This window comes from Mustela nigripes, chromosome 3 (genome assembly GCF_022355385.1).
Source record: "Mustela nigripes isolate SB6536 chromosome 3, MUSNIG.SB6536, whole genome shotgun sequence".
NCBI lineage: Eukaryota > Metazoa > Chordata > Mammalia > Carnivora > Mustelidae > Mustela > Mustela nigripes.
The window spans coordinates 84971324-84998455 of record NC_081559.1 but is presented as its reverse complement, the minus strand read 5'-3'; the positions used below and the strand labels follow the sequence as shown (position 1 = coordinate 84998455).

The following is a 27132-nucleotide window of genomic DNA, read 5'->3' as shown; positions in this document are numbered from 1 at the left end:
ACTTATTATCTGTGGCTATTCGCTAACTTCTAGCTGTCTTTTCCTTTTCTTTTTATGTGATCACAAATGATGTTTTCTAACACATTTAGCTTTTGATATTTTCTAGACTTAAAAAAAAAAATGGGTAGATTCATGTATACTCAGGTATCCCAGCATGAATGCAGAGGGCAGTACTAGGTACTTAGCGGAGATGTAGTTTCCTCATCTGGCCAGATGCTTAGTACTGGCCTTTCAATCTCTGTTCACGCAGTTCTTCATGTCACTGCCTTCAACGTCCAGCAAAGATTCCACATTTCACACTGCCTTCAACGTCCAGCGATGATTCCACATTTTCATAGTTTTCTCTGAACTATATGTCCTCTCCTAGTGTATTCATCACTTCTAAAATAGTCATTCACTGTTTACAAATGTTGTCTGGTAATCATTCGTTTAATATCAGTATTTGTAAATATGCGTTGAACATTTACTACAAATCAGGCATCATTTTAGGTGTTATGAACATGGAAGTAGCGAATAAACTCCCTTATGGTCTAATCTAGTCGTAAAGATAGTACATTTAAAAATGTATCCGCAATCAATCAGGTATGGTTTAAGAGAGAGAAGTCCTACATGTCATAAGAGCGTGTGATTGGGTCTCTTCCCTGGCTGCACGTTGTAATCACCCAAGGATCTAAAACAAAATTCTAGCAAAATTCATGCCGATGGTCTGATTCAGGTGTAGAAGAGACCTGAGGCATCAGTAGTTTTAAAATCGATAATTCCATTGTACAGCCAGAGTTGAGAACCCCAGACCTCTCCTTTCACTGAATGCCTATGGGGGACCTTTAGTGTAGAGGTATTGACACATGTCCCTCCGGCCAACATCAGTACCTTATTGAGTTTTCAACTCTTCACAAAGAACGCTAATAAAGAAGTTTGAAAAAAAAGGCTGGGTTTCCTTCTAACATCTATTTTCGTGGTCCCAGCAATACATTAGAAGACTGTGGATTCTCTGTGATGCAGCTGCCAGGAATAGCAGCAGCCTCTGGAATTCCTTATCTATAACTCATTTAATAAATTAAATACCAGGCATCAGTGATCTTCATCCTCACAGAATGGGAGTAGCATCCATTTTATTTCCTTCACCAGCCCCTTTCCATATGATGTCTTCACCTGTATGCTTTATTCCCAGCTTTTCTTTAATTTTAAAGATTTTTCTCTGGGACTAGGCACTTTAATTATTTTTAAGCAAAATGGGACAAACTCCATATCTACTATGGATTAAAAAAGACAAATAATCTTACTAGTTAGCCAACTTTACCCTTACCAAAGAAGAAAATAGAGCATGTATTCTTTTAAGTGAGGCTAAATATAATTTTGTTTATGGTACACAGGTAATTGAAGAAATCAGGTTTTCCCTCCACCCACTATATATCTAGACAATGGCCTCATTCTACCCCCACCACCCCTCACCATGCTGTCCCCTTATTTTTCTGCATAAACAACCTGTCTTTCCCTTTTGTGGCATTTGCTTTTTCTTTAACTATCACCCTTCAAAGGCTAAAAAGAGAGAGAGAGAGAGGGACTATCTAGTCTGCATCACTACTTAAAACTATTAGAAGACAGCAGTTCACTAGTTGGGACAATACAATTCAAAATACCAAAAAGATAACAGGTTTTGAGAAATTGGCATATGTTAGTGATTAAGCAATCATTCATTTCCCACAGATTTCTTTTTATAGGAAACTTTGGAAAATCCCAAAAGAGCTGACCGAGTCATTTAAACCACAATAGGTTTCTTTCAACATCAAAACCATGGGTAGGAGTGGGCGAGGGATACTTTTCTTTTTTTTTTTCTTTTCTTTTCCTTTCTTTGCTTTTCTCATATTCTCTTTTCTTCCTTCTTTTTCCCTTTTCTTCTCTTCTCTTTTCTCCTCTTTTCTGTTCCTGTCCTGTCCTTTCTCTCCTTTTTTTAAGCAAGGATAGCTTGGTTAGACTGTGCAGAGCTGTGGCTTCCCCTCCTGTGGATGCCTTCTGAACAGCAGATCTAACTTCCTCCTCAAACCAAGGCATCCTGAAAACATCCAAGCAGAGGAAGCATTTTTTCACCATGACATGGGAAAGGGCCACAGAGATCCAAATGGAAACGGACATTTCATGTGAGTGACTATTTCTACCCCAGCTTGGCTTCTTGCCTAATTCAACAGACACTTAGGTGGCTGAAGAGGGAAATTTTTGTTAAAGTGAATCCAGCTCTGAGTTGGACACGGAGCCTTTTGACTGGTGGCCGAGTTCCTTGTGCTAGCTGGCAAAATTCACAAATTTTTCTTTTGGTTGTTGTTGCTGGTTCTGAAAATACTTCATTTCCTGGCAAGTTTTCTTTCTTTAGTAGATAAAGGGAAAGATCTTTTCCATCTACGCCATGTAACACTCCTATCATCTCAGAAAGTGTTTTCTCAACCAGGCAGGATCCCCTAAAGACTCACTCTCGCTCTCTGTGGCCTCTTGACAGCTGGCTTATAACCAAGTGGTCTCAGAAAAGTCCTCCCTTTCCCTGATTGTGTATGTCAGCAGGAGTCTGTTTGCTGTCATCAGAAGGTTCATCTTACATGTATGACCACGGGAGCTGTGTGTGTGTGTGTGTGTGTGTTTGTGTAAGGGGTGGGCACAGAGCCCAGTTTTAAGCTTTCAGGAATACTCAAAAACTATGATTGAGAAAATTAGAGATTAAGATGGTACTCCTTTCCCTGTTGCTCCCTAGGAAGCAGTGTAACATCTCTTGTTATGGGCCACCTGTAAAAACACCGCCATGTTTATCAAAGATAGACAATCTTCTACACTTGTGGCAGAGTGAATGGACACAATCTTTCTGGGTACCATGATGGCATTACAAGTCAAAGCTTTAAAAATCATGTATCTGTACTTAGAAATTGATCTTAAGGAAGTAGTCATGAGTGTACAATAACTGATATTAACAAGGATTTTCATTGCAAAGCAAAAAGTGAAAACAATCATCCAACATTTGGGAAATGGTGATGTGTCCATCTAACGGAAGAGTTTATAGTTGCGTTTTTAAAAGATACACAAAGGTATGAAGTAAGGTCTTTGACACGATGTAGAGTGGAGGAAAAAGAAGAGTAAGAAACTGACACAGTTTAATGACATCTTTGTATAAATATGTATGCACAACTGCATAAGTAAATGACTAATAGGAAATACACCAAAGTTGTAGCCGTGATTTTCCCTGTAGCATGCCATTCCATCTAGGATGGGTGGATGGATGGATGGATGATTATGTAGATACACAGAAAACTATTTTTGTAAGAAGGAAAATGAGCTTTGTTAGATACAAAAAAGGAAAATGTTTGTCTAATCTGTAAATAAGTTATGAAAAAATCCATATCAAAATAAAAAGAAGTATTTCATAAGCATAACCATCACAGAAATAGAAATAGCATAAAACAAATGAGAAATTCTAGATAGAGCAGAGGGCTAAGAGAACACCTAGTTCCTTTTTCTGTTTTCCCAGGGGAGAAACAAGAAGCAGAGAGGTGGTATCTCTTTTCTCAAGGTCTGATAGTAACTTTGTGATTAAGGTAGAACTAGTCTTAGCCCTTAGATGATTCGAGTATGCAAGAGATGGCATTTTATTGTCAATGTTGTTCTTTGTTTACATGTAGGTCATTGATTTTGATTAAGTTTGGATTATTTGGTTGGCATATTAACCTCCCAAAGGTCACCTGTTTCTTGATATTGTGGTTGGTTTGACGTTCTAGACTGGAGAAAGTTGTTACAATATTAATAATAGCCCTACATGTGGTATAGACTGTATTTGATAAGTGTTGGTGTGCAGCAAGAGCTTCTGTCTTTGAATCTGTTGCTATTTATGCATGTGACTTTTAATGTGGATGACTTTGAATTTGAGATTAACCTAAAATGCAAGGGAAGTAAACTAAAAGAAATGATTTTCAATCCAGTTACACAAAGTTCCTTCAGTAAGGTATTTTTTTCTGCACCAAGTACAGAAACTTGTAAGAATTCAGTAAATAGTTGTTGACCAAATTAATAAACACACAGTGCTTTCAGAAACATTTTCCCAATGGCATGGAATTATATGTAGTTAGAATTGGCAGTATTGTTTAAATAATTCATATAGGTCTGTCCTTAAATAGTATGAAAAAATAAGACTTCTCGAAGTACAAGTGTGGCATCAGTTTGGTTTAAAAGCTTCCTTTTCTCAATGTGTAGATTGTATGTTGCAAATATTAACTGTGAAAACATCAGGTAATACCTACCTGGTATTATAACTTTCTTCTGATTCAGTCAGTGAGTATATATAATTTCTAAGTAGGGGTATTTAAGTTAATTAGTTCTGAATACTGTTTATTAACTATATTTTAATGACCCATTCTTTTTATCAAAAGCATTAAAACCTTTTAGAAATCACTTTATAAATGCGATTTTAATTCTTTGACCATATTCATAGACCACCGCTTTCTCAGAAGAGATTAAATGATTCAGGTTTAAAGAAACAAATTACTGTGCTAATCTTCAGGTATTTCTCTTCCTGATAGGACTGCTCAGGTCTAATTGTGGCAACACAGGCCCATCACAATGCTGGTTTCTTTGGTGCTTCTTGGAGGTATTTGTCAGAGACTTGAGATTTGGTGTAAGGAAGACTAGCCTTCAGCAGTTTCCGAAACAGACTGGTTCCTCTAAAATAATTCATATAGTTGGCCTCATGAAAACATGCCTGAGTCCACCAGGTAGAAGGACTTCAAATGGAATACAGGAACTTTTAGTAGCATTTGGGCTGGTGTTCGGGATTCTTAGAATTAATCATTCACACGTCTCTGAATGTCGTGGACATTCTGAAAAGCCCAGAGCAGGATTGCTGGAACTGTCCCACAGTGGAAAGGGGTTTAGTTTGACCATGGAAGTTTTGAATAAATTGGGAAGTATTACTTAAAAGCCAGGCGTCCAGCTTCCTTTGATAAATTGCAGGTCTGGTAACTCTGGGTTCTCTTCCTCTCGTGGCACTGACTGGTATGTCGTGTGGGTAGAGGCACCTGCCTGTTGAGATGAGGCAGGGAACCTTTACCAGCCATGCGTCGACTCTGACCTAACCTGTTTTACTCAGACATTAATGCATTTCCAGCCTCATCAGTATGGACATTTGATTTTTTTGACCACCGTCAAAGGACTAAAGCATTGTTGGTGCTGCCTACTGCCCCAGGTGTATTTTGTAATTTGACTCAACATTTAATCCCATCCTGCATTGGAAGGTGTGCTAAAATGTCAGCAGGTAATTCCCTTTTATATCCTTTTATGTGTAAATTGTAGGTTCTCTTTATTCATTTATGTCTTCCTTCTATTTTTAAGGCAATAATACAAGGCTTCCTAACCAGCTTTTCTGGGCTATTGCAGACTTTGCTTTTCTCCCCCTTTTCTGAAGTCTTATGGCATGTTTTATCTCTAAGACTTTAGTTCTTAAGATTGGCACTGTAATATCACTTTGGAATTCAATCCCTTTCAAAGTCAGACATTTTTCTCCACAAAGGGCAAGGATAATGCCTTTTGCCAATATTACATATAATTCCAATATTTTTACTAATATTACTACTAATGAACTGGTGTTAATTTAGTAAAAGTCCCAATATTACCAAACCTAGGAGAGTGCTGGGCACACAGCAGATCTGTAAGTACACTCGTTGACTCAATCAGTATTTCCACTTCTTTACTATTTAACCTAAAACATTAATTTCCTTCAGTATGAAAATTACTTATTGTACTGTAGCACATCACCCATAATACCTAGCAACTCAAATAATATAAACTCCTCCTTTAGATGTTTAGGAAGAAATAGTTCTAACAAAAGCAGAACACAAAAATGTAAGTGCCTGCCCTGAATTTCTATTGCCTTATACATTTCTTCTTACCACTGCTGAGCCAATGTTTTCCTCTTTTAATTTCTCTATTAACTTTAATTAGGCTCATGAGTTTGCTGGCCAGGTGGGTTTTCCCTAAATACTCACAACTCCATTTTCCAGGCTAACAGTAGAATTAAGTTAAGCTGCAGATTTGTGGCAGAATCTAACATTATAAGCTATGGAAGGTTCCAATGCCACCACAACTCATTTTATCCACTGAGGATTTCAGCAGGCAGCACTTTTAATAAGCCAGGCTCGACATTTTTCAGGGAATACTTTGGGATCCATTTTTGAAAGCAATATTGGTTATGATTCCACAGCTGGAAGATTTCCGAGGAAATAATGTTTTGTCCTCTTGAAAACATACTTGGTCCATACGGCATACAGAACACAATAACTCCAAGCAACTGGTTCTCAATTTTACTAACACATATCTCAAACATGTAATTTTCCAATGGCATTGTAGTAGGCAGATGATAGAAGAAGAGTAGGATTAGTTCCAATTTACTCTCTTATTTCATTTCATTTTATTTTGTCTTTTAGGGAACATAAATTGCCTACATTATTTATGTATCTTGGTGCATTAACATAGGTTTCATTTGTAATTTTCTTACTAAAAATCTTGAAAAAAGGAACAGAACAGAGCTGAAAATCTTCCTGCAATGATACAGAGCATTAGATCGTCTCAGGTACTGGCTGCTGGTTTAATAAAAGGATAGGATTTCCATTTACTCCAGGCAGGCTTAATGTATTGTTCTCGGAGTGAGACAGTCAGAATGAGTCAGGAGCCAAAGAATACACTTTATAGACACAAATAATCGTAAATTCAGAATGTCACCTTTAGGCAGAGGCATTTTTATTATTGTTAGTGGAGCTGCTGAGTAGGTTTGATGTTTTATTCTCTTGAGGACTCAATGTTCCCGAGTCCTGGAGCCCTGTCTTTATCAGGCTCGCAAGGAGGGAGCCCAGCCAAACTTGCTTCCTATACTTCTCTATGATTGATAGCAGATGGCATGCTTTAAAATAAACCTATCCATTAGCAGTCCTCAGTGTTTTTACTCAAGGCATTTACAACTGTCTCAAGCAGAAAACACATTCACTCCATGAGCTAGTTTCAGTCCACAACAGCTGTACAGGTGCAAATCTCTCATTAACTCTTAAATAGTAGTGAGATAAACAATGGCATTTTCTCTTACTCTATTTAAGGGAGTATACTTCAAAGCTGCTGTAGAATTACTCTCCTCTACAACAGAGCTTCAAAGGAAGGAGTGTTATTAGAACTGAGTAATGTTATGCAATGATACACTAGCCCAAAGAATGTATAGATCATGTGGTGGATGTTATAGTTTTAAAATTTGTTTCTAGGCACACAGATTTAGTGGAAAATCACAGTCTCATAAGAGTGTTTGTATTGAGGTAGAAAGAAAAAACAATACTCAGTAAAAGTCCTTGGTGGCACTGAGGCCTCTGATTCCCGTGCACTTCTACCAGAATCCTGTTGTCTCCTTTCCCCATCCCCTGTCTCTCCGTGTTTGCAAAGGGAATGTTCACCTGAGCTTTTACCCAACGATGGATCAGTTAATCGGGTCTGTTTAGACAGCCAATCGAATTTCCTTGCATACTAGTAGTTAGAGAAAAGCAGTCATTTTACTTATTTATTTATTTTTAAGATTTATTTATTTGAGTGGCGGGGAGGGACTGAGGGAGAGAGAATCCTGAAGCAGAATCCCCACTGACTGCAGAGCCCAACCTGGGCTTGAACCCAGGACTGTATAAGATCATGCCCTGAGCCGAAATCAAGAGTTGGATGCTTCACCTACTGAGTCACCCAGGTGCCCCAAGCAAAGTCATTTTGAAAGTTTATTTGTTAACCATACTGAACACAGATAAGAATGTTGATTTGTGCTCAAGGGAAGAAAAAGTGCTATGTAGTATAAAAGAGTATTATTATTATTAAGATTGGCAAGCACCTAACAGAATTTATCTTATGCCAAGTAATGCTCTATAATCTTACAAAAAAATAGCTTATTATATCTTATCAACAACTCTGGAGAAGACTAATATCAATATCCCTAATTTTATATGTAAGGAAGCCACTAGGCTATGTTATATTTATTGTAATTAATGATAAGATCCCAGACAGAGTACTTCTGGAAAGGAGCAACTCAGAGCATGGATTCCATGGCCTCACTGGTTTAAATGCGTTTTTTTTTTGTTTTTGTTTGTTTGTTTGTTTGTTTGTTTTAAATGTTTGTTTCAGTACTTACTGTCTGTATGATTGTAAGCATGTCCTTTGATGGTCTCTCTCTGTTTGTTCACTTCTTATTTTATAGGCCTACTATGGGCTAATAACTGTTCCTTCCTGATATGGCTATTGTGATGATTGAATGAATTAGTGTATGTATAATGCTTAGAAGAGTGAGACGTAGTAAATGCTATAAAAGTTTTATAAAAGTTTTAGCTATTGCATTGCAATCATCGTCTTTATGAAGCATATTATACTGATCTTAAGCCCTTAATGTAGTTTTCTCTTATTATCTTCTTTGTCTAAGACTCTGTGTTTTGAAATATTTTAATGTTCAAGCGAACAATTTATTTGTTTTTGTATTATATTTTACTAATCAAACACATACAGTTACCAATCAGAGACTGATAAGCATGAGGTAGTAAGAGTTTTCATATGAAATTGATAAGATGTTAACTGAAAGCAATTTGACACTCTAGCTTTAGCACCCTTATTATTGCTGAGTGTGTTATTCCCATGGGCCTTCTGAAATAATGAAACTGGTTGACAGAGCCCCTCATTACAACCTTCCATGGGTCCCAATTGGCCCATGCTACCATGATAGGCAAACCTAAACCAAAATGTCTCTTCAGTGGGCAGCTGGAGAGGCAAAGTAGTAACAGTCATAAAATATGCTCTATGCCTATCCTATCCCCTGCTGTAGTTTTTAAAGGTGAGCCTGGGTTACAGGATTTTTCAGAAGAAGGCCCATATGCCATTAACTTCCCAATGACCACCTAATATAGATAGTTTGAAAAAATGTTGAAAAAATCCCAGTGGGCATGAGGCACTTCATTACAAGCCATCTTCATAGAATCTGTGTGTTTTCTCACAAGGAGCCTTTTGTAGAGATGTTTGCTTTCTTGTCTTTGCAAGTTGCACTCAAGTAAGTTTTAGAATAAATATACCTATACACAAGGTGAATAAAATCCTAAAATAATGCAAGGAAGTTTAAGTGATGAACAACACCTACTAGTGCCGGGTTATTTTATGTTGGTATGGACATTAGATATCCAATTATTGCCATTGTAATAACGATTTGGTTATTCATAACATTTCATTTGGATTTCTGAAATGTAATTCTATATCGGGTGTGGTTATAGAAGGTAAATGCTGGGCCAATGGATATTCCATACTTCTTGCTGTAAGCTTCCAGGGAGTATGGCTTGTAATTTGATATTTCTCAAGAGTATCTTGGTGTGCATTTTAGAGGAAGTTGGTATATTAATAGTTCCTCTACACTTCATTACTAGTTTTAGTATCACACTGAATGAGATTAAGTCGGTTAGATTTATACTCTCTACACAGAAAGAAAGAAAGGAAAAAAAGAAAAAGAAACAAGGAATGGGGTCTAGGAAAATCAGTACACTTATTGGATTAAATGTCCTAGAAAGAGAAATTATGTTTTAGTAAGAAGTTATTTTTTTTCAGAAAGATATATATATTAGGAGTTCGAAAAAAAATTAATACGTAATATTTAAGATTTTTAGGGTAAAATGAACTAAGACTATATTATTACAGAAATATAACTAAGTGTGGGTTATATCTCCTGTAGAATTCCAAATAATCAGCATTTGTAATGCAATAGTAGAAAGGAATGTAGGGAACTCGACATCAGTGTACCTGCATTCAATAAAAAATAACAACCTAATATTTGTCTACCCTTAGGCCAATTACTTCAGCTCTTTGTTCCTAAATGTAAGTTCCCTATGTCTCAGATTCCTCACCTGTAAGTTAGGAGGGTTGGACTAGATCAGAAAATCAAACAAATGGCAGGTGGATTTGGATTCCCCCCTCCCATAGCCATGATAGGCAGCAATAATTGATTGCAGACTCTTCCTGCTGAGCCTATATGAGGCCTTTGAATTTTCAGTGCAGTGACCTGAGCAGCCTTTCTGTGATCCTCCTTGTCCAAAGCGAACTTGAAATGAGACTTGTTGGGTATTTCTGTTAGCCCTTAGATGGTCCCTAAAATGGATTAATGGTTTCCCACCTTGAGGCATTGTCTAGGATTAATAGGTAGATGTGTTAAATGGAGAAATGGATAACATAATTCGTATTTTGGTGAGTATGGTATAAATGTTGGTGTTTTAATATTATGTTCTATTACTCTATTCCTGTGAGGAATGCTTCCTTTTAAGGAAATCTTTTTTTTTTTTTAAATTTTAAAACATTTTTAGGATTTTGTTTGTTTATTCGTCAGAGAAAGAGAGAGGGAGAGAGCAAAAGCTGGGGGAGAGGCAGGCAGAGAGAGAGAAACAGGCTCCCCTCTGAGCAAGGAACCCAACTGGGGCTTGATCCCAGAACCCTGGGATCATAACCAGAGCTGAAGGCAGTTGCTTAGCAGAATGAGCCACACAGGTGCTCCTAGGGAAATCTTGATATTCTTTCACACTGGCTCATTTATTTATTGTTAATGGTTTTAAAACTTGGCCCCTTATTCAGTATAACTTTAAAGTATTTTCTCTAATTTATACCAGTCTCTGTGATTCTAAACTGATCCAAGAATTGTGTTCTCAGTGTTCTCTTTGATAGCTTTTTATTCCTTGAGCCCCCCATTTTCTGTTTATTCTTTTGAAGACTTGTTCCACTTCATTCAATTTGAAATTTCCAAGTAGTGCATATCTGTCTATATCTCCCTCTGAATTCTGTTCAGTTGGAATGTTTTGGAAGTTGAGGTCCATTCCCAATGATGGGTCATGATTGGATTTCTCTGTGTTAGTTGTGTGTCAGACATAACTAATAGCAATTATCCAGAGCTTTCCAATGTGAATAACAGCTCTTGTAAGATCAGGAAATTATCTTTAGTTTACAAAACTTCCTTGATAAATATGTAACTTATTGCAGCATCTAAAAGAATAGCAATTTCTTCAGAATATATTGAGTTCATCCTCATTAGTTACAATAGTTCTTCTTTTTCACATACTTTCAGATGGAGGAAATAAACTATCTCATTTCAGAACTTTATTACTATTATACATTTTAGTAGCACTTTACATTTTGTAGAGTGCTTTGTAGTTTCTATTTCTGTAGGTTTTAAGAAAATATGGTCTTTTGGGTATAATTATGGGCTAGGACTTAGGAGACAGATTTTAGTTTTGTCTCTGTCATTGTGATTTAAGTTGCAATCAATGACCAGTGACCCTATTTCTCCACAATCAAGTTCTCTTCTCTATGAAATGGGTGCAGTATTGCTAATTTTGCTTGTGTGTGTGCTAAAAAGAAACATCTTCCTGGACTATTTTCTTCAAGCTCTTCAAGAGAAGAAATCCATAAGTAGTATGCAAAGTACCACTTACTGTGTCATCTCAGACTCTGTTTCCTACCGTCATGTTCCCCTCCTAACAAAGAAATAATGGAATTGTCCCTGAGACAGAAGAGTGGCTGGATGGTAGCCCAGGATTTGGGTTGCATTCCCAGTAGTGTTTGACATTTGCGTTCATCAGTTGACTTTCTTGTCACCTGGAGTAATGTTAAGTTGAATTTGTATGTTCAGTGCAATGAAACAAGCAAACAGATTTTTAAAATGTTGAATGTTCAGCAAATTAACAATTATAAGCTTTCATATCCAAAGGCAATGAAGTATTGTTATACAATTAAAATTAAACGGAATTTACATTGACAATAAATAAATATATACTTTAAGTTGAGGAAAATGTGAGCAAATATATTAGCAATAATTAACATGTACTACTTTAAGTCATATTTTAATTGTTTACAAAACTAATTTTTCTATTATACATTCACAGCAAGGCAATAGGGGCATTAATCAACTGGGTCTGAATGGCTGACTATCAGAAGTTTGGCAGAAATCAAGTCGAAGTCTTCTTGGTACAATTTCTTCTGTGAAAAATCTTGTGACTATTCCCAGGAAGAGAAGCCAAACACTCACACACACACACACACACACAACTTTATAACAAACAAAATAGCAGTATCACTTTATATGGAACCTTTATTTTCAAAAGATCCCAGAATGCTTATAAACTGTTATTCAAACCATATACAGGAACCACTGAAGCACGGCTTTATTTTGAAGCCAGAAGAGGAGCTGAAATGTCAGTTGAAGAGGATGTTCTTGTTCTGGAAGGGGTGTGGCTTATGTGACCTAATAGGAGTTTTCTGGCTCTAATTTCTGCAGTGCCGTGTGGGTGGAATTCCTCTGCCTTGGAGCTGCTTGTATAAGACAAGACTGTATTACTTTGGAAGGTGGGAAGTGAAGGAGAAGCCAGTAGTGGAAAGAGGAGGCATGGGGAATGGACTGTTTATGTTTCTGTTACCAAGTGGCAGTGACTACAGCCTGTCACAAGTTGCTAGGCTCCCTGCCCCTTGGGTAGAAAAACTCTGTCCCAGGTGCTAATTGAACCAGGTTATTTGAGTTGCCAAATGAAAAACTCATCTCCTATTTTTGAAGAAAAAATATAATAACAGGTTCAGTTGGCTCACGTATAGTATAGGATCATAGAATGTTGGAATAGGATGGATACCAGAGGTTATCTAGTTAAAAAGCTTTATTTTCTCTTTGAGAAAACTAGGACCGGAGCAGGGGAAGAGATAAGAACACTATCTTAGATCATATCAGAATCTTCCCTTTGGAAGACGCCTTACTGATTAACTAATTTAATCTCCCACACATTATAGAATGACATCTAAACCCTTTCTGAGAGGTATTTCAGCAATTCTGTTGACTGATAGGGACTAGGATGTCAGAGAGCAATGGATTCCATTGTTGGTCTTCTCTTAGGAATATTCTTCAGAATATTCATTCTTTCATTTCTTTAATGCACATTTATTAAGTGCCAGTTATGTGCCAGGAATTAAGCTAGGCTTTGGAACACAGAGGAAGGTAATACAAAACAACACCACCTAATATTTATTGGGACTGCACTGCAGGTTGGTTACCATGTGTTTTATGCATATTACCTCATTTATTCCTTCTAACAAGCCTGTGAAGAAGCTTTTATTTTCCCCATTTACAGGTAAGGAAGAGGGTGTAACTTGCCAAAAAGAAACAGCTAGTAAGTGGCAGAGCAGGGATTTAAGGCAGGTGTGATGGTTTTAGAGGTCATGCTCTTTACCCTAACATAATTCCACTCTTTAAGTCACCAGCTAAACAAATAAATGAACAACACAATAACTGATTCTTAGTAGAGCTATGAAGCAAAGGAGCAGAGTTCTACAAAAGGCTTAATGAGCTCCACTAGCCACAGTGGTCGGGAAGACTTTGAAGGAAAACCAGCCATCAGAATAGCTTTGTCCAGAGAAGAGCAAACTTTCTTCTTCTAAAGTTCTCCCATTTAATTCTATTCTTGAAATTATAAAAAGAAGATTGAATCCCTCTGTCATATACATTTGTTTGGGAGTAAGTGAGGCTCTTTTTCTTGAGGAGTACTATATAAATCATCAATCACTGATTTTATAAACAGACCTCTACATTTTAATAAAGGCCTTTGTAGAAACTATTACTTTTATCCTTAATCTCTGGTCCTTTTATTTTATTGTATCAATCACCTCACTCCCTTCTCTCACCTTTATAATAATCATGTTTGCTAAAAAATGATCTCCATTGATCCTTGGCACTTTAATGGGAAAGCAACTAAAATATATTTAGTGTTTACTATGTATCAAGTTTCAGGGGAAGACTCTTATATACGTTATCTCATTTAGATCTCAAACTTCAATAAGTTGTATTACAAAATAGTCTAACACATTAAGGTCAGGGAGATTAAATTTGCCTAAAACCACTCTACTGGTTAGCAGCAAGCCCCAATTTAAAAAAAAAAAAAAAAAGTTTGCATGATTCCAAAAAGTGCTCTTTTCTTCCCATAACTCCCCTTGTTAATTTGATAAATATTCTAATTTTTTAAAAAATGTGTTTGCTTGTTTTGTTATGCTGACTACAAATCCAACTTAAGGTTACTCCAGGTGATAAGCAAGTCAACTGATTAATGTGGAACACTGCTGGAGATGCAACCCAAATCTGTGGCTACCATCCAGACACTCCTCTGTCTCAAGGACAATCTCATTATTTCTTTGTTAAGAAAGTGATCTGAAAAAAAAAAAAAAAAAAAAAAGAAGGTGACCTGAGGGTGGAAACACAATAGAGCCTTACTTAGGAAGGGAGTTTCCTACCATAGCATGGGAAATATCAATAGGGTTAGGGCCGCTTTTTGTTGTTGCTGTTACATATATATTCTCTGATCTCAGGATGGGTCTTATAATGGATAGCATTTTATAAGCCAATCATGGCATAGTTTTCATTGTTTGTTTATGAATGTGCTTGGTCATAGATAATTATATTGTTGTTTCAGTTATATGTGGATTGTTGCAACTACATATATTTGTTTCCTATTTTATTTTTTTATCAAAGTATAATTGACATGTGATAGCCTATTATTTTCAGGTGTATATCATACTGATTTGATATTTTTATACATTACAAAATGATCACCACAATAAGTTTATTTATCATCTGTCACCATACGAAGTTATTGCAATTGTGTTGATTCTTTTCCCTATGCCATACGATATATCCCCATGACTTATTTTGTAACTTGAAGTTTGTACCTCTTAATCTCTTTCACCTATTTCACTCTCCCCCCATAATTGCTTTTTAAAATGTTTTTCTGATTATTGTCTCAAAACTTGCTCTTGACTCCTCATGATCAGATAAAAAAAATAAAATCAAGACTTGCAGAATAATTTAAAGTGATGTGGAAGAAAAATTAGAGACAATGGTATAGCACTCTTATGGAACTGAAACAGCATTGGTATTTTGCTGGCATGTATCATGGTACTGTGTCAAAAAATTCCATGTATCATGTCATCTTTTAATTAGCATTGCTTTGTTTTCTTAATCACACACAAAATAATCCTCAGCGTTACTATCCATGATGTCTTAGAACCAATAAAATATGATGAATAACTTGACCAAATTCACATAGAGAGTAACTGGTAGAGTCCACAATCACAAAACTTCTAAAGGGTCCATACTCCAGACTCTTATTTGCTAAACTATCCCCCCTTTTAGCAGAATGGTGAGAAATTATTTTTTCTCACCCCGCATATCAAAGATGGGCAACTTATTATATGCATTAAAAATTAAAATGCATCCTGCATTATGCCTAGAAAATACTATATAACAGACTGACATAATAAAAATACATATTCTATCAGTGTTGATTATAATTTTCGCATAAGATGGTATACTTTCAAATAGTAACATTGAATTGTTCTCTTATAATTAGCCTTCAAGGACAGTGGATTGAGATGGTAGCCATTCAAGAACACACACTGGGTTCATTCTTCATTTGAGGTTTCTCTCACATTGTATCTCTTTTCCTGAGGTATGGAACTGGTAGTTTAATAACGTAGGGCACCGGGGCTTAACATGTACAAAGAAACTGAAACACTACATTATTTTAGGAAAGAATGAAGATAAAAAAAAACAAAACTACTTAGGGAAGAGTTAAAGCAATGGCGGAGTATCCTTGAAATTAAATATTTCTCTATACCAGTTGACATTTAAAATGTGTGACTTAAGAGATATAAGAAGAAAATTGTGAGAAACATAACCTTAAATATTTTGGATCACATTTTCGTGAATTATGCAGCATTTGGCACAAACTTTAGGAAACAGAAACACTCTAGGGTAATGATGAGTATGTCTATGTGCTCCGTGTGAACATATAGGCACTGACACAGTGTATTTGGGGTATAATGTACTAGACACATAGACTATGTCTATGGCCAAATTGCTTTTCCTGTCACTGTTCCATCCCTGGGACTAAATGTTGGCTCTTTAAAATTTGCCTTTATGGATGCTTCCATGCTGAACTTATGGAACGTAGTTGTTGCATAGCACAGATGTTGTTTTAATTCTTCACGGGCAGTCGGATGTCCTCTGAGAAGTCACCCCGCAGCCATCCTTAGAGATGGCATGTTGTAGACGGGACAGAACAAAGCGGTAAAAGAAATAAAATGAAGCTATGTTATCATTGGCTACCCTTTAAACATATTAAAAACTCTCAGAAGAGATAATCTACAGTGGGGAATAGTGCTGTGTTGGCACAGGGTGCACAGGATGACCTAATGGGTCTTTTCAGTCTCTAATTCCTGTGATATTGCAGATCTAAGAGATGGAGCCAGTCATTGTTTACAACATAACAGATTTCTGTCTCCCCCCACCCCCCATCTCTTTCACCCTCCCCCCGCCCCGGTCCCTGGAGTTCAACAGAGAATCTCTTAAAATAAACAAAAACTGTGAGAAACTAAGAAAAGTCAGGGACTGGCCCACTTTTTTTGGTGGCAGAGTATGGAAAGTATGAAGCGCTGATCTGACTGTACGGGCTGGAAAGCACAGGGGTCTGAGCCATTTACACTACAGGCAGTAGTTTAAAAAGGAAAACACACACACACACACACACACACACACAAACCAACTTGAAAAATGGGTGTAACCCTGGGCTTTGATACAGCTGGCCTTTCAGCCCCCACTTGAGATTTGAACATCCCCAAGGGAAGCTGTGGTTTGGAATAAGATCGTGCATTTAATTTCACTCAGAGAACTTATTGGACTTGGCACCAAAAGAAAGAATTTGCAGTATATTTTTTGTCATGATTAGTGGCCCCCTCACCACAACATTTGATTATTTTGGAAAGGGAAAAGTTAAATCCTTGTAAAGTTGTGATTTACAATTTGCGAGCATCCAGGTAGGGAGCAGGACTTCTGCCAGCTTGATCATGGGATCCACATTTTATTCTAGCTCATTGATGTGAGAAAACAAAACAGTTCTGTGGGGGGAACTAGACTTGGAAATATATCCCTTGATTATCCTGGGAGATTTTCTCTCTACACTACATCTTCTCTCAGTCACGTTGATTTTGGTCTCGGCTGGAACTTGTAGCGAGAAACTGGCATGTGGCTGGTTTACTTTTCATTTCTAATCTGTAGTATCTGGTATTTTTATCGTTTGATTTCTTGGCCCTCATGGTTATGCAAATCTTGAGGCAAAGGAGTTCAAAGGAGCTTCTAATTTTATACCTGAAAATAACTTTCCCTGGACATCTTTTTTCCTCAAGCTTTATGATTAAGAGTGGAGATCTTGTGGATATTTTAATACAGACTAAAATATGTCCAGATAGCCAAAGGGAAAGGGAATGACCAACTGGGTAGGCTGATGAATATTTTCCTGGTAGATGCACAATTTTCCCCACAACTGTGATGCTTTCTCCTCTGACATTAAGAAAGCAGTTTGCAGAAGTAACATTCCTTTGAACACTCAGCTTTCTGAATTGGTGTCCTGCCGCAAGGACTGAAGTAGGGTAAGTTTGAACATCGATGCTGACTAACAGCCAAGCAAATGAGATTCTGTTCTACCGTCCAAAAGTCAGTTGGGTCTTGAAGTAGATCTCAAAGCAGAATTAATACCAATTACATGCCACCTCTTTTACTACTTTTGAAATTTGTGGTCTATTTCTAGTTGGATTTGTGCTTGCTGGGAAACAGTCTGTAATGTTCAGGCAGAGAGTTCTCACCATGATTACTAAGGGAAAGCTATTTGCTGAATAATGTCAATGTAGCAATGTTAGTGGTATTGTTGGCAGAGGGAAAACACTTTTTCTCTCTCGTTCTGGACTTGGACAGGAGATAAAGATAAATACAAGAATTTCTTTGGTATTTGGGAAGTATTCCATTTGGTATACTTGTCCCAAGTTGGGCATGGTGGTTAAGGGAATAGGCAGTAAGGACAAGGAGCTCAGGGTCCAGTCCTAGCTGGCTGGGTGACCTTGGGCGAATTGTCTATCTTCTCTAAGTCTGTTTTTCCATCTGCACAATGGTGCAAGTAAAAATGGTTTCATCTGGTTGTTGCGGGGATGGCAAGGTTAATAGAAATATATCATTAATGTTGTATAATGATTGGCACATATTAAGAATTCAGTAAGTGTTAGTTATTATGGCTGTTTGGTATTGACCTCAGGATCAGGATAGTTTCTGGTTGCATATCCTGGTGAACTTAGATTCCATTTCTCTGTGGGAATGAGATACAAAATCTGCTTCCTCTTTCTACTCTCACTGACTTAATGACAGAGAGTCAATAAGAGTGTTCTTATATGACCCCACCTTTGCAAAGCTATTATGAAATTTGAATCAAAAGCCAATTCATTCTGTATTAATGAGGACCTTTTCAATTGACTGTGACAGAAAACCAACTTGAATTTTTTTTTTTTTTTTTTTTTTTTTTTTGTATTCTCTTATGTTTCTAGGAATTCTGATTTCTGGGTGCCTGTTACCTCCTTTTCCTTGCCCGTCCCCCACCATCCTTCTTACTCTCTCCCTTCCTTCTCCAGCTTTTACTTTCTTCTGTGACGATTTTATTCTAGGCAAGCTGTCTACACATGACGGCAAATATGCCCTCCAGCATAGGTGATCTGACAGCTAGAATTCTTAGAGGATACATGGGGAAATAATGTGGCACAGAGATAATTCTCATAGTGAAGACTAGATTTTCTCCCAAATATCTCTGGTGGATATATACTTACTAGTTATCCCTTGTGGTCCATTTTTCCCTACATATACTCTTTTTCACATGTGCACAATTTTGTAATGCCCTTCCCTAAAATAACCCAACCCACTTCTCTACTATGAACACATTCTCTTCTTTCAAAAGAGATACAAACCCATATCTCACTTTGTTACCGCATCCCAGTGCAAGTTTAGGATCATTGATGGAGATGTATTGGCTGATGTCGATGTGGCAATTTCATAAGCTACTCACAAAGCTCTACATGGTATTTTCCATTACCATCTCCATCGACAATGGAGGAGGAAATGAGGGGATAAATTCATCAAGATTACCATTTAGAAAAGGTGAGAAGGAGAAACAGCTTATAGTGGCCATGAGTTTGGGATATATAACATATTCTGTGGGACTAGAATAATAGGATCTCTTCCTTCTGGTGGTGGAAAGCATTCCAGTCACCACTCTGGTTGCTCTGAGATATGCTTCTTGTTCATTGTTTTTCATAACCACATTTGAAGGGCAAAAGTTCTGCTGTGACAAAGTGACTTTAAGCAACTCATGTCATCTTGACATGGTCTGCGTGCCCTGGGGAATAATGTGGGGATTACCCATTGCCTACCTTTATTTGTTGGTCTTTGAGTTTCTTTGATAAACATCTTTAAAACCTTAGGAGGCTGCCTATCTATCTGTTCATTTCACTGTAAGAGTTCTACATATTACCAATTCGAAGATGCATATTCTTTTGCACCTTTTAACATTACTGGAATGTTCCTAAAGCTAGTGAATGCATGAAGTCCAGGGCTGTGCAATCAAATGCTCTACCACTGAGCTATACCCCCAAGTCCAGGGCTGTGAAGGGCTGTATTCTAGACCCTGTTCTGGGCGTTTGGTTTTGTTTTCCTTTTAGTAAGAGCCTTGATGTGTTACCCAACACCTCTTGTACTGCCAATGGTGCTAACAAGTACCTTAAAGAAGGCAAACAAAACAAAACAAAAAACCCAAAAAACTACAATATTTACTGTTTCAAGTGGCTAGAAATGTGGAGGGACAAAATGGACAAATCAAACACATTAACGTACCTATTTATTACCTTTATGATGTGTAAAATTTGACTGTTTACTATTATAAAAACAAAATATATATGATGTTCACTAAGGTCATTTATGTTAGTATTGACATCATCTAGGGCATCTACCCACTTTCTTCCAAAATACCTCTTCACACCTTTGCAGAGTCATGGTCAAGGCTGGATTTGATCAGATGATTATGATCCAGTCTGGCATTTAAAAGTTTTTCTATGTGCTAGCAAATTCACCAACATGGTCTCTATTCATAATTTCTATGGAAGTATTAAATTGTCATTTGCATTTTAAAAATTAGCATCCACAAAGTCCACATCATCTTTTGCAGACTAAGTCTATTCTCAGACAACTGTTGGATTTAGTTTATTTGCAAGGAGCGGAGCTTAGACTCATTTAGGACATGGTTGACTTAGCAGTTTCCTCTCCATCCAGCCCCCTTGATTCTGTGTCCATTTATTGTGTCCACTTCCTTTTCAATCTGCACTTGAGTAACTCATATCTTCCTGTTTCTTAACGCACACCTCTGTCAATACCTTCTTTAAGGAACAGATCTGGTATCAATTAGTTTTATTTTGGTATGACTTAAAGTCAGCCCTAGTTGTGCTTTTTTTTAATGCTGACACTATTAGTGTATTTCTCAGTGAGCATGTTGGAGAGGAGATTTTACCCTTTTCCCCTGAAGTACAACTAGTGAATATAGTGCTCACACTGATTAAGAACAAAATTGAGCTTAGAGAATATGTTAGATGAAGGCCTAGAACCATACTTACTAAACTTAATCATAAAAATTATCTGGAGCTTTAAAAAAAAAAAAGTTTCCTGGGCCCTGTTCCAGACTTATCGGGTCAGACTCTCTGAAATAAGGTCTTGAGAATTGTTCTTTAATGAACTCCCCAGGCAGTTCCTATGATCAGGCAAGTTGGTCTAAAATAAACCAATAATGGGAGCGGGTATAAACATAAGAGATCCCACAAGGTACTACATGACACATGCAAGGGCACAACTTTGATCCACCTTCTTCAAATACCTTTATAAACAGTATAATCTTAATGAAATGTTATGGTTCCTCTTACTGTTTATCTTTCTTATATCGTAAACTTTAACATATCCCAAAGCTAAAAAGTTATATGTAGTTTGAAAACGGGGAGAATAAATGACTAAATCCCACAGGATCTGAACGTGTGGATTGTATGGAAGTGATATAAAAGGCAGCATGCTCAAACAGAAACAATCACTTGCTTTCATCTTATTTATCTCCTGAAGAGTAGCATTTCTTTGCTTTCATTTCTTCATATAATTTAATCTTCCTTTAAAAAAATTATTTATGTATTTTCTAACTTCATTGAGGAATAACTGACAATCATAACTGTATATATTTAAAGGGTACAGCCCGATTATATTTATCAGTATAACATATATGTTTTATATAATATATGCAGACACACATATACAGTGGAATGATTACCAAGATCAAGATAAAGATAATTAACATATCTTCTTCTCACACAGTTAACTCTGTATGTGTGTAGTGAGAGAGCACTTAGGATCCATTCTCAGCAGCTTTTAAGTATACAACACCAAATATTATTAACTACGATCGCCATGCTGTACATTAGGTCCTCAGAAGTTATTCTTCTTATAAATGAAAGTCTGTACCCTTTGACCTACATCTTCCCATTTTCCCTCACCATAGCCCTAACAAAGATCATTCTGAGAGCATTATGGTAGGTGAAATAAGCCAGACGGAGAAAGGTAAATGCTGTATGGTATCATTTACATGTGAAACAAACAAGCAACTGAACACGAAATAATTTTATAGAAACAGAGAATTGAATGGTGAGTACTTTAGTCTTTCTAATCTGAGGCAATTTTGCAAGTATTTTATTACTTTAGAAAAGTGTTATATTATATGTAAAAATTACAAATAAGATATACATGATCTTTTATAATTTTTTCTATTTAGTATTTCTATATTAGGGAATCCAATTAGAAGTATTGTAACATCGACTTCTGAATTAAATCAATATCTACATATTGATATTGAAATGGTTAAAATATAGTTCTTTATATAATTTAAATAGTGCTATGCTGCAAATATCTTGGCAGAGAGATAAAACTATGAAGATCAACGGTTTTGACAAAAGATATATTCTAAAGTGTGACATATTCTAATATCTCTTATTTAACTACACCTTACTGCAACAGATATTTAAAACACTCAGCCTCATTCAGAATTTCTAATGTTAATTATTTAGTTCGTGTTGTCTAGATAGGCTTTAAACTGGCTTAGGTGCATACATTTTACATTCCATTTAGTCTCTACTTTGTAAATCTGTGGCCAGTTAACTAGCGGCATTTCTGTTAGTCTAAAAACAGAGACCAAACTGCCCCAGATCTGAGATCATCTGTCCTCTTGCTTTCCAGATCTCCTCCAGCAAGGATTTGAGAACCCAGCAAAGAGAAAGAGTTAAGCCTGTTCTCCTAGTTGGCAGAAACTTTGTAGTTTAAAATTACATACTGACTCTGGTGTAGAGACACAAGAAATTATAGAGCAGACACTGTCCAGGACAACGTATAATTTACAATGTACTAAAGAATGTATACCGCATGGCAAAGTAAGTGAAGTGCTTCTTCAAATATAAGTGTTTTGCATAGAAAGGCAGTAATTATCCACTCCTAGGGAAATGTTTGCATTCATTCTAAATCAATATTTACTATTCATTTCTTGTGTTCAACAAAACAGGGATTTAACTTTTTTTTTTTAATTTTAATGAAGCACTAAGACTATAATAATTCTACAATGTAATTGTCTTGATATGAAATATTGCTAAATGGTGTTGCTATTTCAAGAAAGAGCAGTGTGAAATGGAAGGGTATCCCTGTTTGTGAAATGTTACTTTGGGAACATTCAATTCAAACTCAGCCAAGCAGGGCGACTCACCAGTTTTCAAAGATAACTTCAGCTGTCTCTTTGGTAAGACCCTTAACTAGGATCATTCAGATGAGTCTTTGCCTTTATATCTTTTCTCTTTCTCTCACAGGCTTTCTGATAACGATTCTGTTTCAACTCAGCTATTGCTTTTTGGGGTGTGCATGTGTGTGTGTGTGAAATTCTTCTATACAATTATTCTTTTCTGCAAGAGGAAAAGATTTCTTTCCCTTTTACCTTCCCAATTCTCCCTGATTATTTTGTTCAAAGGGACCTCAAGGAAAATGCCAGAGGAAAAAAAATAAGAAAATAGGACCCCTGAATACTGTATTCTGAGGCAGGACTGAGGGTCTCTGGCATATTTTTATTTATAGAGCTTATGATCTGATCATTCTATGACTCTTCTTTGGAAAATGACTACAATTTTTTATTTTAAAGGCTAAAAAAGAACTGGACAATATAACAATATGTTATATTACAACACAAATACTCTTTTTTTCTCAGCAACAGAAACAATAATGGCTTTGCCCCTGAGTTGCAGGTCAAAGCAGTGCCCTTCAGTGAACACCATTGCATTACCAAATGCTTCATAAATGCCCATGTTTTCTGCAAGCTTATATTTCTGTCTTCCACGTCTGTGTGTAGTTTAGGACCTAAGGTTTTTCTCTTGTTCTTCTCTTGCTGTTTTTGTTTTTTTGTTTTAGGGGTGGGTGGAGTCAAGGGGACATCTTTTTTGAAAGTCCCATCATTCCTAAGAGATTTTTCAGATTCTATATTGATTAGTTTATGTGATTTAAAATTTAATCAGTGTTGTATCTTCGGATTCACAGCTTCTGCAGCATCCTTATATTATTTAAAATGAGATTTAGAGCAGAAGGGGAATCAAAAGTAAATTATATACCTTCACAATCTCATTACATAGTTTGTGTAGCTTTTCTGACTTTAAACTGTTCGTGTATGAGCAGTGGGGAGTGGGTCTGGACTGAGGTTCCCTCTTTGTGCTTTCCTGCCTATTTATAATTCATGCAAGCTCTTTGAGTGAATTACTACTTGGTATGTACTCTGGGGACAAATAATATCATTTATGTATTGTGATTGCTACTCTATCCTATCTGGCTTTTTATTGACAAGAAACAAGGGTGTTGCTTGTAGTTTTAAAACTAAATGGGGTGCAGAAATTGTCCTTCTTGTTCTGAGAAAGGCACCTTCTTTCTGCAGGAAATGCTATTGTAAACTGTACTGTTATAAATGGTGTGTTAGTTTTCAAGATATTCCTGTCTTGGTGTATGAAGTAACAAAGTGTTCCTTTAGCTTTCAGTAGAGAGAGCCAATGGAAAAGCAGGCAGTTAAGGACATGTTCCTAAAGTCTGGAAAATCAATGGGACACTAAAAAGGGAACTGAAGTGGACCGGAAGGAACCTCTTGAGGGTCATTTTAAAAACCAGAAACTGATTATGAACAGAGCTTTTACCCAAGAACTGGAGGGGGCCAGAAAACCCATTCTACTGCACTCAGTTAAATGTCTAATAGTTGAGATGTTTTCTGCACAGCCCATAAAGGATAATGAGGAAAGCTTTGATAGCTTTAAAGAAAGTCACTCTGTGGCCTCTCAGAAAAACATGATCTGAGTGCAAGTGGCAAATGCTTACAGACCCCAAAATGAAAAGGGGCAATGCCAGCTAGGTAAGGCAGTTACCTTGCTAATTGCATAAGAAAGAGATCCTGATGTGAGTTTGCACTTGAGGGAAAAATAAAAGCAAGGGATGTCAGAGTATAAAATCTAAGATCTCATTTACTTAAGCTGAATCCTTTTGGAGACCTTGAAATTATCTATGAGTTTACCTCTACATCATAATTATTTAATGTAGGTCAAATTAAGGACTAACCTGAATTCTTAGTTTTATTGTATCATATTTTTTTGAATTACAAATTGTCCTTATATTAGTAGGGGATCAAAAATATTATATTACTGCTTTCCTAATTGCAATCATTTCTGAGATTATTCTTGTATATCACCACCCCCCAACTCAAGCAAAGACTTCATGAATAATTTAAAAAAGAAAAAAAAGAGAAGAACATTCATGTTGAAGTATTTATATTAAGTTTGGTAATGAAGAAAACAAGTTTCGTTAACTGTTCTTTTTATGGTGCCTTTGCTACTCTTAGCAAAAGTCTATTAAAAAGAGCAACCCTAAAATCCTCTCCCAAGGCACTGAGGACACTTACACTGACCTTGTATTCATTCTTTCAGAATATGAGACAGTTACATTGAATAAGAGAGTAGTTGAATACTTCTATTCATAGAAGTAATCTGTCACATGGTTAATAGACTAGACCACCAAGAATGAACTAATGCTTTCTGCAGATCTTTAGGCAAGATTATTGATCAATCAGTCTGTAACTGGATAAATATTGATCACACACCTGCTTGGCATGACACGCAAAACAAGAGTTTGGAGAGTCACCTGAAGAAGGATACCTACAAACAGACTAGAGACTCGAAGGTCTATTCATTTTTGTCATACTTCAACTAAAATTTACTGCACTGTAGAGATATGTCCAGTGATGTAAACTTTCATAGGAATCAAATGATGATGCTTTCTGAATCAATGATCAGAAAAAGAAAGGGGCAACAGAATGTCCTACAAGGCATGTGCTCAACAACTCAGAGAAAGACTACTGCTGATATTTACATGTATGTACTGGATACCTCTCCTTATCTTAGTACTGAGGTCCTAGAAGACTGACCGACACATGGCAGAATCCGCCCTTTGCCACACCTGGTCATCACTCAACTGCTATGTCAGCAGTTCTCAAACATTTTGGTCCCAGAACCCTTTTTCACACGAAAAATGACTGAGGACATTTAATAGTTGGGTATTAGATCTATGAATATTGACCTGACCAAAAACTAAAACTGAAGTTAAAAAATATTTACCAATTTATTTTTGAAAACAATAATAAACCTATTACTTTACCATAAATAGGTTTTTCATGAAAGAGCTACATTTTCCAAAGCAAAATATTTAGTGAGAAGAATGACACTGTTTTACATTTCAGCAAATCTCTTTAATATCTAGGTTCACCTATAAGCTTCTTCATTCAATGAGTCATCATATCAAATATTATGTAGCCTTTGGTAAACCCCATTGCAAGCACATGAGAGAATGAGAGTAAAATAGGCAAAAATGTCTTAACAATATTAAGCAAATACTTTGGTTCTTCAAACCCCTTGAGAGGGCCTCAGGACCTTTCAAGAAGCCTCATTTATCACAAAGTTGGACTATAATGTGCTGAATTCATGTCTATCTACCTTCCACCAAATGATGAGTTCAGTGGAACACTTGAAACCTACTAGGTGCTCAATATAATTGCTTTTCCAATTATTCTTTTCCTCCTCAAAGAAAGTCTTTCAGATTTGTGCCTCAGAGTTCAGATTGTGAGGATCTTTTTTTTTTTTTTAAGATTTTATTTATTTATTTATTTTAGAGCTCATGAGAGAGAGCTAGCCTGTGTTTACATGAGTGGGGGAGGGTCAGAGGGAGAGAGAGAGAGAGAGAGAGAATCTCAAGCAGACTTTGTGCTGAGCAGAGAGTCCATGTGGGGTCAGTCTCATAACCCTGAGACCATTACCGGAGCCAATGCTTAATGACTAAGCCACCCAGATGCCCCCCTGACAATCTTTATGTATTCCTGCATGAGCAGAAAGAAAAGAGAAGAAAGAATGGAAAGAATTCTGGATCTTTTTTTAATGTCACTTCTGTTTAACTTTGAAGAAGGTTAAAAAAGAAATGGGGAAGAAAATAAGAATAACGGGGGTGGGAAATAGCCTCCTGGGATCCATATGAGGAACAAAATCACATACCTGGGATTCTCAATTTCTGTTTCGTCATCTGATAAATGATGCCATGTAACAAAGCTTATAAACATAAGTGCCATAATTATCAGATAGATGTAACTACCTGTCAACAATCAAACCAATCTATCCAAAGTATTTAAAGCCTAGAAAAAAAAGCAGCACAAGTATTTTCATAGCTTGATATTGAGTTTTTGATAATGTGAAAACTAAAATTCATTTTTTTTATCCTGTGTTTACTGATCTGCTGTGTGCTACAGATAAAGCAATGTGGAGAGGTATATGATTTCCGTTTTCAAATGTCTTTTTTTTTAAGATTTTATTTATTTGAGAGAGAGAGAGATCACAAGTAGGCAGAAAGGCAAGCAGAGAGAGAGAGAGAGAGAGAGGAGGAAGCAGGCTCCCTGTGGAGCAGAGAGCCCAATGTGGGACTCGATCCCCGGACCCCGGTAACATGACCTGAGCCGAAGGCAGAAGCTTTTTTTTTTTTTTTTTTTTTTTTTACAATGTCCACAATAGCCAAACTATGGAAAGAACCTAGATGTCCAT

The 27132-nt window shown here is 36.6% G+C and overlaps 1 long non-coding RNA gene across 1 annotated transcript in view; it reads left to right on the top strand.

Moving 5' to 3' along the window:
- The first annotated feature begins 2102 nt into the window (after positions 1 to 2102).
- LOC132013042 (uncharacterized) overlaps positions 2103 to 27132 on the top strand; it is a 40279-nt gene continuing 15249 nt past the window's right edge. The window contains exon 1 of the long non-coding RNA XR_009402857.1: positions 2103 to 2138. This is a non-coding gene — a long non-coding RNA (uncharacterized LOC132013042). The remainder of the gene's footprint in view (positions 2139 to 27132) is intronic.